Raw genomic sequence first — 13,192 nt, 5'->3', positions numbered from 1 at the left:
GAGAGAGAGAGAGAGAGAGAGAGAGAGAGAGAGAGAGAGGGAGGGAGGGAGAGGGAGGGAGAAAGAGGGAGGGAGAGAGAGAGCGAGAGCACAAATAGTATGCTTCAATCTGCATTCAGACTCCATAGTTCTTTTTCTGGATATGGACAGCATTTTCCATCATGAATCTTTTGGAGTTGTCTGAGATCCTTGCATTACTAAGAAGAGCCAAGTCTATCAAAGTTAATCCTTGCACAATGTGGCTGTTACTGTGTACAGTGTTCTCCTGGTTCTGCTCCCCTCACTCAGCACCAGTTCATTCAGGTCTTTCCAGGTTTTTCTGAAGTCTGCCTGCTCATCATTTCTTATAGCACAATAGTATTTTATTCTATTATATTTATATATCACTACTTGTTCAGCCATTCCCTGACTGATGGGCATCCCCTCAATTTCCAGTTCTTTGCATCACAAAAAGAGCTGCTATGAGTATTTTTGTACAGTGGGCCCATTTCCCATTTGTGTAATTTTGGGATATAGATCTAGCAGTGGTATTGCTGGATCAAAGGGTATGCATATTTTTATAGCCCTTTGGGCATAGTTCCAAATTGCTCTCCAGAATGACTGGATCTGTTCACAACTCCACCATTAATGTAATATTTTTTAAACATTAAAGCTCTATACATTAAATACAAGCTAGTATTATTCTAATACAAAATCCCTTTGAGAGGCAGCTTGCTATAATGAAAACCTGGGTTCAAATCCTGTCTCTGAGAGCTGTTGGTTGTGTGACCCTGGATAAGTCACTGCCCCTTTTAGTGACCTAGGCAATGCTCTGAGGACAGTTACTCATCTACACTGGACAAAAGAGTTTCTTACCCCTGTGAAATTACAAATGGTTTAAAATAAATACAGCCCCTAATTCTCTAAATGCACCCCTTCCTCTCCCTTCCTGTTTGATGCTACCCACAACCAGTGAAGCCCCAGTTGCCAGTTCCCCACAGGAGCATTGGGAACCTCAAAGTTCAGGGACCCTGAGGTGATTGCTAATGACTATTGTAAATTCTGCTTATCACAACCCATTTTCCAGGGGTATTTGTCTAGGGCACAAGGAAGTGAGTGCATTGTACCAGACCAGAGCCCTATCAGTAAAATTGTTTGCATCAAATAACCTGCCTGCCAAATTGTTTTCCATTAGAAGCCACCTGGCAAAGTTGCTCCAGTCAGGGATGCCCAAAGGGAAGTTTTGTAGGAAAGATTTTCAAGGGAAAATTAGTGAGTTTGCTCTTTCAAGGTCACCCACTAGGAAAGTGACAGAACCAAACCATGTGTCTCCATCTTCTAACTCAAAAACCTGAGCGTTCTCCACTAACCCGAAGCCTTCAACGTCCAGCTTAAATCCCATTGATTGGATGAGATTTTCTGTGACTATTCTAGCCCTTTGGACAATGGACCAAAGATTCTTGAACTGGGATCCATGAACTTTTTTTTTGTAGTATATATTTTCCTCAATTACACATTTAAACAATTTTTAACATTTTGTTTTGTTTTGGTTTTTTTGGAGGGGAGTTTTGAGTTCCAAATTCTATCTCTCTCTCTCCCTTCCCTCTCCTCCTCCCACTCTGAGATGGTAAACAATCAGATAGAAGTTATACATGTGCACTTTTTTTGGAGAACTGTATCTCAATATAGTTAGTTTCCTTTGTAATTACACATATTTTGATGTATGTAGTTAAAAATATTATTCTGAGAGGAGGCCCCTAGGCTTCACCAGACTGCCAAAGGGGTCCATGTCCCTATATGGATGAGGATCCTGGCTATAAAGGGAGGTAGCTTGGTGTAGTGGAGTCAGGAAGACTTGAGTTCAAGTCTCTCCTCTGATATTTAATGACCCTGGGCAAGTCACTTAACTTTTGTTTCTCAGTTTCCTCATTTCTAAAATGGGTATGATAATAATAGTTCCTACCTCCCAGGGTTGTTGTGAGGATCAAATGAATTAACTGTGAAGCCCTTAGCATAATGTAAGGACTATGTGTAAGTCTTAGCACATTGCAAGCACTGTAAATATTAGCTATTATTGTGAAGGTCATATGAGAACATACATGTATATATACATATATACATACACAAGCATAGATGTATACATATGTATACACACATATATCTATATATGTAGCACAGGGCTTGGAAACATAATACAACTTAATAAGTATTTGTTGACTTATCCTGACAAGTTCCCTGTTAAAATGAAAAAATCCCTATCATGAATAATCCCTTAAATCAGGTTAGCTAACACTTCAGTGGAATTAGTTTATCAGATTGCTTTCCAATAGCTTGTTAGGTGAAATGACTTTTTGTGTTTGTCCTTCATTTTTGAAGAGGACTGTGGCATCAGGGAAATGATGACATGACTTGCGGTTTACTTTGATTTAAGTGAGGGAGGTCTGTGCAAGGTCACTAACCTCACTTTCTCCTCCAGAGCCATCTGGGTCCAGTGACCTGATATTCATCAAGATGACTGAAGACAGGAAATGCAGGAATTATTCCTAGGGAGAAATGAATGAATCTGGAGGAGGAAGAAGGGAGGTTGGAGGGCCCTGCCCATTTGCTTCCTACTTCATAATTTTGTTCTTGGTCTGTTCTAATAGAGGATTACTCTATAGACATTAGATCAAGAATAAGGATGCAGGGGCAGCCAGGTGGCTCAGCGAGTAAAAGCAGTGGCTGCAGTGTTGGGATGACCTGGGGATCAAATCTGGGCTCAGATACTTGGCACCACACCCAGAAATAACTGGCCGTGTAACCTGGAGCAAGTTACTTAACCTCGATTGCTTAAAGAAAAAAAAAGAATAAGGATGCAGTCGAATGTTCTTAACAGTCTGAGTATGAGCATCTCTGAAGCTTTCTGCAAGCATTTGGAAGACACTTTGGAATGAATCTCTTTGGATGGTGTCAGCGACCTCAATTCCTGTTGCATGTGACTGGGTGGGAGGAAGGTACAAACTGAGTATATGTGTTTCCTAGATGTTTGGACTCTGAGTAGAAGAGTATTCCTTGTATCAAGGGGAAAAAAGCATGGATCATAGGTTTTAGAGCTGGAAGTGCCTTGGGAGCCATCTAATACCTCCCTTCATTTTATACATGAGAAACAGAGGCCCAGAGAGGTTAAGAGAAACTCAAGGTCACTCAGGGAATAGCTGAGTTAGGATTCAAATCTAAGCCCACCAGCTCCTAATCCAATACTGTTTATATGCTGGTTATTAGCACTATATGGTCCCAGACCTTAAGGAATTTAGGAGGGGAGACAAAAAAATGGGGAGACAATCTTTTGTCCACCTCCTTAAACATAGCCACTCATGTGGACAGATTCATGGGATCCAAAGGGGAGGTTAAAGATTTTTTATGTAGCAGCTTAGCACCAATAGTTTTTTTTTTTAAGTATTTTATTGGGGATTTTAACTGTTTGATATTTAGTTAATAGCAGGAGCCCTCTGGTGGAAAGTAGGCTAGGCTATTTTTTGGTTTGTAAACATGAAGGGCGTATGTATAACCAATAAAAATATTTTGAATACAAAAATGACATTGAATGACACATATCCTAGGGGACATGTCCTTTTGGTTCTCCAAAGAGTGGGTTCAATTTCTCTTTTTTTCTTCTTTTTGGAGGGCAATTGGGGTTAAGCCACTTGCCCAAGGTCATGTGGCTATTTTTTTTTTATGTTAAGTGTCTGAGGCTGGATTTGAACTCAGGTCCTCCTGACTCCAGGGCTGGTGCTCTTCTCACTGCACCACCTAGCCACCCCTTGGTTCAATTTATTTTAGAATTATGCTAAACCATTCTCACTCTCTAATTCAGTCTCTGTTCAATTCAATTCAACTCCACAAATATTTATTAAGCACTTACAATGTTCAAGGCATTGAGGTAAGCACAGAGGACAAATATGAACGTCCCTGCTCTTGTAGGGCTTACATTCTACTGAGGGTGATATAACAAATATACAGGTAAGTAAATAAAAAGCATTTATTGGTAACAGTGGAGAGAGTGCTGGACCTGGAGTCAGGGAGACTCATTTTCTTGAGTTCAAATCTGGCACCAGATACTTCCTAGCTGTGTGACCCTGGGCAAGTCACTCTACCCTGTTTGCCTCAGTTTCCTCATCTGTCAAATGAGCTAGAAAGTGGCAAATCACCCCAGTATCTTTGCCAAGAAAAACCACAAAGGGTCAGGAAGAGTTGGACATGACTGAAGCAACTGAACAATAATGAAAGTGTAACAAGCATGTGGCCAAATACAAGTAATTGAGAGAGAGAAGAGAGAGAGGGAGGGAGGGAAGGAGGGATGGAGGGAGAGAGAGAAGGAGGGAGAGAGAAGAGAGGAGAGGGAAAGAGGGAGAGGGAGAGAGGGAGAGGGAGAGAGAGAGAGGAAGGGAGGGAGAAAGAGGGGGAGAGAGAGAGGGAGGGAGGGAGGAAAAGAGAGAGGGAGAGAGAGAAGGAGGGAGGGAGGGAGGGAAAGAGAAGAGAGGAGAGGGGAAAGAGAGAAGAGAGAAAGGAGAGGGAGAAGAGAGAAAGAGATAGAGAGAGGGAGAGATAGAGAGAAAGAGAGAGAGGGAGAGAGGGAAAGAGAGAGAGAAAGGGGGGTAGGGGAAAGGGAGGGAGAGAGAGAGGGAGAGAGGGAAAGAGAGAGAGAAAGGGGGGTAGGGGAAAGGGAGGGAGAGAGAGAGGGAGAGAGAAAAGAGAGAGAAGGGGGAAAGGGGGGGAAAGAGAGAGAGGGAGAGAGAGGGGAAGGGGAAGGGGGAGAGAGAAAGAACTAGAGAACAGGAGGAATTGGGAAAGGCCTTTGTAAGATATTGCTGAAGAATGGTGATAGGAGATGGAAAGTCATGGAAAAGAAATAAACAGCAGTTTGCCTAGAACATGTGTGGAGTGACATAAATTGAAAAAGTTAAGTGAAAGTCAAATTCTGAGAAGTTTTAAATGCCAAGTTGAGAATTTTCTGTTTTATCCTGGAGGCCTCAAGGAAACTATTGAAAATTTTTGAGTAGGGAAGTATGTTATGGTCAGATTTGAGCTTTAGGAATGTTAATGTGGTAGTTCTGTCCAGAGATTGGAGAAGGAAAAGACTGGAGTCAGGGAGGTCACTTAGAAGGCTATTAAAATAGCCCAGGAACTAGGGGCAGATAGCATCTTAACTAGCCTGAGGCTGTACATGTGGAGAAAAGAGGTCGATGCTGGAGAGACTGTGGAGGTGATTGACTAGCCCTAGTGACTGATTGGATCTCGTGGAGGGAAAGAGAAGAATCAAGGCTAGCTCCACAGTTGCTTAGCTGAGTGCCTAGATGGATGGGGATGCTGCTATCAGTAGAAATGGAGGCAGGTAGGATTGGGGGATGACATCAGGGGTTCCTTATGGGACATGTTCAGTTTGTGTTGCTCACTGGCCATTCAAGTGGAGATCTCCAGAAAGCAGTTGGTCATTCAGTACGGGAGTCCAGTTTAGAGACTGGGGCAGGATGCATACATTTAGAACTTGGGTATATAGGGATGATCATTGAACACGGTGGGGGGGAATCACTAGAAGGGATCCCCAAGGGAGAAAGAGATGGGAGACCAAAGCAGAATCTTGGGGATCCTCGCACCTTTTTGAATGGGAGGAAGAGGAAGATGCTCCAGCATCCCAAGGAACTAAGGAGGACAAGAGTTATGGAAAGTGTTATGGAAATCAAATGAGGAGAGAATATCCAGGGAGATGCTGACCAAGGCCATGAAAATTCAAGGTGATTGGCTTGTCTTAGGGGTGATCTGTGGCTGTGGAATAGAATAGAGTAACGTCACAAATTCTTACGGAATCTTAGGGAAGAGAGGGGAGCTAAGTAGGTAGGAAGTCCTTTAGGATCAAGTTCTACCTAAAATCATGGAAGGCTTTGAGAAGGGGGATGACCAAAAGATCATTCACCTACCGCTGAGAGGGACCTCAGAGGCCAGCAAGTCCAACACCTTCATTTTACAGATGAGGAAACTGAGGCCAACAGAGGTCAAGTGACTTGACCGAGGCTACACAGCTAGTACCTGTCTGAGATAGGAAATGCTTCAGAAAGGGGCACTTCGATAATAAAAATATGTATATACCGCTTTAAGGTTTGCAAAGTACTTAACTAATATTATCTTGTTTTAACCTCACAATAACCTGGGAAGTAGGGAGAGACTAAGCATTTATCACGAAGCACTTACTGCATGCCATGCACCATGCTAAACACATTAAAAGTATCTCATTTTATCCCCACAACAATCCTATGAGGTAGAGTGCTATTATTATTTTCATTTTACAGATGAGGATACTGAGGCACTCAGAATTTAAAAGGCTTGCCCAGGGCCCGACAGCTAGTAAGTGTCTGAAGCAGGATTTGATTTGAAGTCCAGGGCTCTATCTACTATACTAACCTAAATTCCTCACTATTAAGTTAGGAATTGAGGGAATATATGTTTGTGGATCAATATGTGGATGGCCTGACTGAAGCTGGAGGGACATATTGGGGACCAGGGAGAGGTTTTGCAATAAATACTTCAGGTACTTGAAATTTGGTTGATGTAGGTCCTCCATTCACTGGTGTAGATTAGAATTATTGATCTCTGAGAGTTACTGGGTTCAAAAAAAAGTGTTACCCAAAGCCAACCTGGAGATGAGCCCTTTAGACTTAGCTAAGCTGATTCTTCCACAGCAGACCTAGACTCTGTCCCCAAGCTCGGTAGTGGCTTGGAGGGGAATGAGTGCAAGGTCTGGAGTCAGGCTCTCAACCTTAGCCTCAATGTTAAAATGGGGATAATAATAGAACCTACCTCCCAGGGTTGTTGTGAAGGTCAGATGAGGTATTCTGAAAACGTTAAGCGCAGTGCCTGATATACAGTAGGGGCTTAATAAAATGCTAATTATTATTGTTATTATTACTTTAAGTCTTTCCAGAGCTGTTACCCATTGACCTAGCCTTTGACAACCCATGGTGACCTGCTTGCCATGATGAGGCATCAGAGAAAGACTTTAGTGGAGCGTAAGTGATGACAAGGTCATATAAAAATTGTTGGGCCAGATGGCAGAGGGACCTGAACAACAGGCAGTGGTTTAGACTTGATGCAGTAGGAAATAGGGAGCCAGTGAGGATGTTTGAGTGAAGGAGGGTTATATGAAAGCAATCTTCTAAACCTTGCTATATTAGCGTTTGTTTGCTTTTAAATTTGAGACTCTCAAGTTATGGTACAATCCTGTAAATCCCAAAACCAAGTCTATGTTATCTCTTCCATTAGAATGTGAGCTCTTTGAAAACAAAACAAAGCTCTTTGAAAAAAACCCCATTTTTTTGGTGGGGGGGTTTGCTTTTCTTTTGCATTGTCAGTGGAAGCTCTTTGAAGGCAAGGGCTTTTTTGGGGAGTGTTTTTTTTTTTAAAGCAATCGAGGTTAAGTAACTTGCTCAAGGTTACACTGCCAATTATTTCTGGGTGTGGTGCTAAGTATCTGAGCCCGGGTTTGATCCCCAGATCATCCCGACACTGGAGCCGGTGCTCTTACTCACTGAGCCACCTGGCCGCCCCCAATTTTTTTTTTAATTTTTGGATGGGGGAAGGCAGGGCAATTGGGGTTAAGTGACTTGCCCAAGGTCACATGGCTAGTAAGTGTTAAGTGTCTGAGGCTGGATTTGAACTTGGATCCTCCTGCCTCCAGGGCCAGTGCTCTATTCACTGTGCCACCTAGCCGCCCCTTGGGGAGTGTTCTTTTTTCCTTTTCCTTTTCCTTTGTATTGCCAGCACTAAGTACACTGCTTGATCCATTTGTTGTTCAGTGGTTTCAGTCATGCCCAACTCTCCCTGACCCCATTTAGGGTTTTCTTGGTAGGGATATAGGAGTGGCTTGCCATTTCCTTCTCTAGTTCATTTTACAGATGAGGAAACTGAGGCAAATAAGGTTAAGTGACTTGCCCAGGGTTGAACAGCTAGCAAGTATCTATGGTCAGATTTGAACTCAGGCCCTCCTGACTCCAGGTTCAACACTCTATCTACTGCTCCATTTATCTGCCCTTGCATGACCCATAGAAATACTTTTAAAATGCTGTTGATTGATTGCTAACAACACTAACCACTGAAGGGAAGATGGGATAAAGTTTAGGATTAGGGGGTTAAATGTTCTTTTTATGGAGAGCTTTTCCTTTAAGTAGCTAGAACTGGTCAAAATGGGTCCATTCCTTCATTCTGTAGCTCTGCAAGGGACTCCAGGTATAAAATAGCTGAGTGGAGCTTGTAGTATGGCTCTAAATAGCAAAAATTGGCTGAGACCCTTTCCCTAAGGGAAAAAAAAATACCTTGCCATATCCCTCAATCCTAAACTGTTAATGGTGGGCTATTGTGTCCTGCCACTCCAGCCCAAACTTGTGTAGGGCCACAGAGCTGAGGCTTGGAGAAGCCTCTTGGAGTGGGTACCCTGTCAACTGTACCCCATGAGTTAATCTTTGGCTAAATGTGAGTCAGTTACCATTGGAAATCTGTGCTCTATAAACTGGTTCTATGCTTATGTGTATTGAGGGTGGGGGAGGAGGAGGGGAAGCAGGAGGGTGGGGCAGGGGGGAGTGTTTTCCTTTGGTTCCCTAGTAAAAATTCCTTTGGAAAAAGTCCAATTTTATGTCAACTGAACTATGGGGAAAGGGGATTTTTCTACACCTTGGTCAAGGAGAGAAGGAGAATGCCTGGAACCCTAGGGGCCAGGTGTAGAGAGGAGGCATGGGATCTGGTCAGTTCAAGAAAGATCTAGGGCAGAGAGAGCTTCCAGAGTTTCTTAACTCCTGGTGTGTGTGTGTGTGTGTGTGTGTGTGTGTGTGTGTGTGTGTGTGTGTATGTATCCTGGGTCTCTAGTGAAGCCTATAGACTCCTTCTCAGAATAATGGGTTTAAATGTCTAAAATGATGTATATAGGATTATAGAAGAAATATTGAATTGAATTTCAATATTGAAATATAGAAATGCAGTTATCAAAATATTTTTAAAAACAAATTCATGGACTATAGGTTAAGAGCCACTGGCTTAACTTGTGGGTCTTTCCCACCACAAGCCTAGTTCTCTCATAACTTGCTTGGGTAAAATTCCATATAAAATAGAGCAGTGACCTTTAATGAGATGGCAGAACTGGGAGAAAAAGAGGAGTTCTTGAAAATGACCTGCCCTCGTCTGACAACAGGTAGCCGACTTCCAGGAGCTGGACAACTGCCAGAAGAGGGAGCAGTTTGCTGTTAGAGAGAAAGGGAAAGGCAGAAAAAGAGATGGTGGGTCAGAGAAGATTGGAAGATGCCCTCCCTCTCCACTACTCAAAGCCATTTGGAGCCTGGGCCTCCCTGATGCAGAGGAAGTCAAAGAAAGCCACTCCGGGGGGTTCCACAGAAAGTCAGGCACGGAAACAGGAACAGCTCTTTCTGTGTTCTTTCTGCTTCACTGATTCCAGTCCAGGACATAATAATTATATGGAGTGATAAAGAGTGGGGTCTGAATTGTCATTTCTTTGCTTTCTGGAGGGGGGAAGGTAGGGCAATTGGGGTTAAGTGACTTGCCCACGGTCACATGGCTAGTTAAGTGTCTGAGGCCAGATTTGAACTCAGGTCCTCCTGACTCCAGGGCTGGTGCTCTATTCACTGTGCCACCCAGCCACCCCTGAATTATCATTTCTTACCATGTTCAGCTCAAATACCCCAACTTCCTGAAAGACGCAACAGTCCACTCCAATCAGCATTTAATAAGGGCCAAAGGCTTTGTGCCCACAAATAAAGAAGGCAGAAAATAGCCTCACTGAATTGAAATTCAATTCAATATTTCTTCTATAATCCTCTCATCATTTTATTTAGTCATGTCTGCCTCTTCCTGACCCTTTGTGGGGTTTTCTTGGCAAAGATACTAGAGTGATTTGCCATTTCCATCTCCAGCTCATTTGACAGATGAGGTAACTGAGGCAAACAGAGTTAAGTGACTTGCCCAGAGTCACACAGCTAGTGTCTATCTTCCTGACTTTAAGCCTGGCACTCTGTCTGCTGTGCCAACTAGCTGCCCCATCTTTGGTTCTTTGATGTATACTATATACATCATTTTAGACATTTAAACCCATTATTCTGAGAAGGGGTCTATAGGCTTCACTAGGGACCCAACACACACACACATACTCACACATTAAGAAATAGCTTTATAGAGCAGCATAATGTATGAAAGGATTTCCCATGAAAGGATTCACACTTGGATTTCCCTTTCCTGATGAGTCATACAGAGGGTACTCTTTCAGGACGGAGAAGGCCCTAACAAAATGAAGTAGATCAGAGGAAGCCAGGTAACAGGTGGTTTATGAGTTAAGCCTCTGAGAAACCCAGGATAAGAGGTGAAGGGAAGAGATGTGGCATGAGGGACCAAACTATGCAAAGGAATAGAGGTGGGAGGGCCAAAACCTAACATGAATGATGTGAAATGAGCCTAGAAAAGGGGGCTGTAGTCAAACCGTGAAGTGCTTCAGCTACGGATGAGTTTGTATTTTTTTTTTTATAGGTAGTAGGGAGCCACTGAACTTCCCTTCAGGAGGGAAGTGATAGAATCAGACTTAGACTTGAAGATGATATTTTTTAAGCTGGTATATGATGGGGTAGCCCCATAGTTCTTGATGCTGAGGATGAGGCCAGTGGATTACTTGAGTTTGATTGTAGTTCTGAGCCTCAGTGGAACTAATGATGATCAGTCCCCAAATTAAGTTGGGCATCCATATGGTGAGCCCCACTCCCAACAGAGAGGTCACCAGAATACTAAAGAGGGGTGAACCAGGCCAGGTCAGAAAACTGGAACAGGGTGAAAGCTTCCATGCAAGTCAGTACTGGGATCAGTGGTGAATGAAGCTACATTTCTAACCCACACTAGATAGGGAGAACAGTCTCAAAAAGAGAAGAAGAAAAAGAAGATTGTTTTAGCAGTGATGTGGAGGTTGGCCTGCAGAAGGGGGGCATTGGAAGCAGGGCTTTTATTTGAAATCTTGTTTTCCTGAGCAAATAAATATCATTTTAATGAACACATTCATGGTAGTCAGGGTTGAAGTTCACTATTAGCTATGTAAAAAAAAGGGGGAGGTATCTCTAGAGGAACAATACAAATGAGAAAGGGGCATATTTAGCTTGGATAATAAGCAGGAATCTCATATTGAAATATTAAAATCTTAACTGACTTAAGGTCCATTAAAAGAAACTCTTACAAGTAGAATTAAAGATTTTTTTCGAAGAAGAAAGCAGCTCCCTCTTCTCCAAATTCCAAGTCATCTTCAAACACTATCTATAGCCCTACTCACCCTACAGATAGATCCTGAACCAAGGTCCCCTGACCCAGTGATGGGGCAGCTAGTTGGCATAGCAGACAGAGTGCCAGGCTTAAAGTCAGGAAGATAGACACTAGCTGTGTGACTCTGGGCAAGTCACTTAACCTTGTTTGCCTCAGTTTCCTCATCTGTCAAATAAGCTGGAGAAGGGAATAGCAAACTAGTCCAGTATCTTTGCCAAGAAAACCCCAAAAAGGGATCAGGAAAAGATAGACACAACTGAACAATGACAAACGAAATGATGACAGGAAGATGGGGAGAGGCAAGAAACCAGCTTTTCCTGTGTCCATTCAGGTCATCCTTCACCACTAACCCTTTTCCCATAGTCCTTTGGAGTTCCCAGGAATTCCTCCCTGCTCCCCAAGCCACCAGCCACCAAATCAGACTTTCCTAAGGCTTGGGGTTTCTAAAGCCTTTTCAGCTTGGTTTTAGAGAAAGCATTTCTCAATGACCCCTGCCACCTAGCGGCCAGAGGCGGCTTCAGCCACAGCCCAGATGAGGTTTTCTCCGGTTCTCAGGGCTGCTCCTAGCTGACCTCGGGAGGGAAGGTTTCTTTTCTGTTTTTGCATCTCTGGCATCCAGTGTCCCCCCGGCTCATAATAGCTGCATAATAAGCTCCTGTTGGTCGATGGGTACAAACTTCTCATCATCTCTTCTGAGTTAACCCGGATTACTTTGTTCTCACTTTTCCTGAGTAGCCAGTAGAGACGATTCAGAGGGATGGAGAGAGTGGACTGAAGGAGCTGGGGAGAGAAGGGCTGGGGCAGCTCCTAACGCAGCTCTGTTCTCCCCTTTCTTGACCTTCTGTGGTATTTAACAGTCTTTCCCTGTACTCTCCAGCATGTGAATAAATTGACAAAAGAGAGAGGAGAGTAAGGTGTGTAAACTGGGGGAATTTCCATTACACTAAATTAAAAAGGTTTGTTTTCTTGTTTTTACAAATAAAACAAATGTATCCAAGGTCAGAAGGAAAGCAGAAAATTGGGGGAAATTTTAATAGATAGTTTCTCAGATAAAGGTTTCATATCTTAAATATATAAAGAATTTTGTAAAACCTATAAGAATACATGTCATTCCCCATTTGATAAATGGTAAAAGGATATAAATGGCAGTTTTCAGATGATGAAATCAAAACAGGTTATAGTCATATGAAAAAATGCTGTAAATCATTATTGATTAGAGAAATGCAAATTAAATCAACCTTGAGATATCATTTTATAACTATCAGATTGGCTAAAATGATGGAAAGGGAAAGCAACAAATATTGGAAGGGGTGTGGAAAAATTGGGACACTAATTCATTGTTGGTGGAATTGGGAACCGAATCAAGCATTTTGGAGAGCAATCTGGCATTATGCCCAAAGAGTTATTCAACTGCCTATGCCCTTTGATCCAGAAACACTACTACTATTAGGTATATTTCCAAAGATGCTTAGATAAAAAAGGAAAAAGCCTATATGTCCTAAAATATTTATAGCAGCTTTCTTTGTGATGGCAAAGAACTGGAAATTGTGGGGATGTCCATCAATTGGGGAATGGCTGCACAAGTTGTGGTGTATGATTATGATGGAATACAACTCTGCTATAAGAAATGATGAGCTTGATGATCTTAAAAAAATGGATAGACTTCCACAAAATAATGAAAAGCAAAATGAGCAGAGCCAAGAAAACATTGTGTACAGTAACAACAATATTGTTTTAATAACAGCTTTGAGGGAATGTCATTTTTATTATTATAAATATCTAAATTAACTATAAAGGACTTATGAAGGAGACACTATCTGAATCTAGAGAAAGAACTGATAGAAGTATGTATAGAATGATTTTGCATATATATATATCTATATAT

At 42.4% G+C, this 13,192-nt stretch overlaps 2 long non-coding RNA genes across 2 annotated transcripts in view; both read left to right on the top strand.

The window, feature by feature from the left end:
- LOC138169099 (uncharacterized) overlaps positions 1 to 9,483 on the top strand; it is a 21,559-nt gene extending 12,076 nt beyond the window's left edge. Inside the window, exon 2 of the long non-coding RNA XR_011170272.1 lies at positions 9,191 to 9,483. This is a non-coding gene — a long non-coding RNA (uncharacterized lncRNA). The remainder of the gene's footprint in view (positions 1 to 9,190) is intronic.
- The window catches only part of LOC138168529 (uncharacterized), a 69,731-nt gene that overhangs the window by 44,457 nt on the left and 12,082 nt on the right, over positions 1 to 13,192 (top strand). The gene's annotated exons all lie outside the window — the stretch shown is intronic.

The sequence above is a fragment of the Petaurus breviceps genome, unplaced genomic scaffold, assembly GCF_028583685.1.
Source record: "Petaurus breviceps papuanus isolate PSGF00001 unplaced genomic scaffold, PetGlider_PUasm1.0 37, whole genome shotgun sequence".
Lineage (NCBI taxonomy): Eukaryota > Metazoa > Chordata > Mammalia > Diprotodontia > Petauridae > Petaurus > Petaurus breviceps.
The sequence above is the reverse complement of the archived record's forward strand: the minus strand, read 5'-3'. Positions and strand labels throughout refer to the sequence as shown.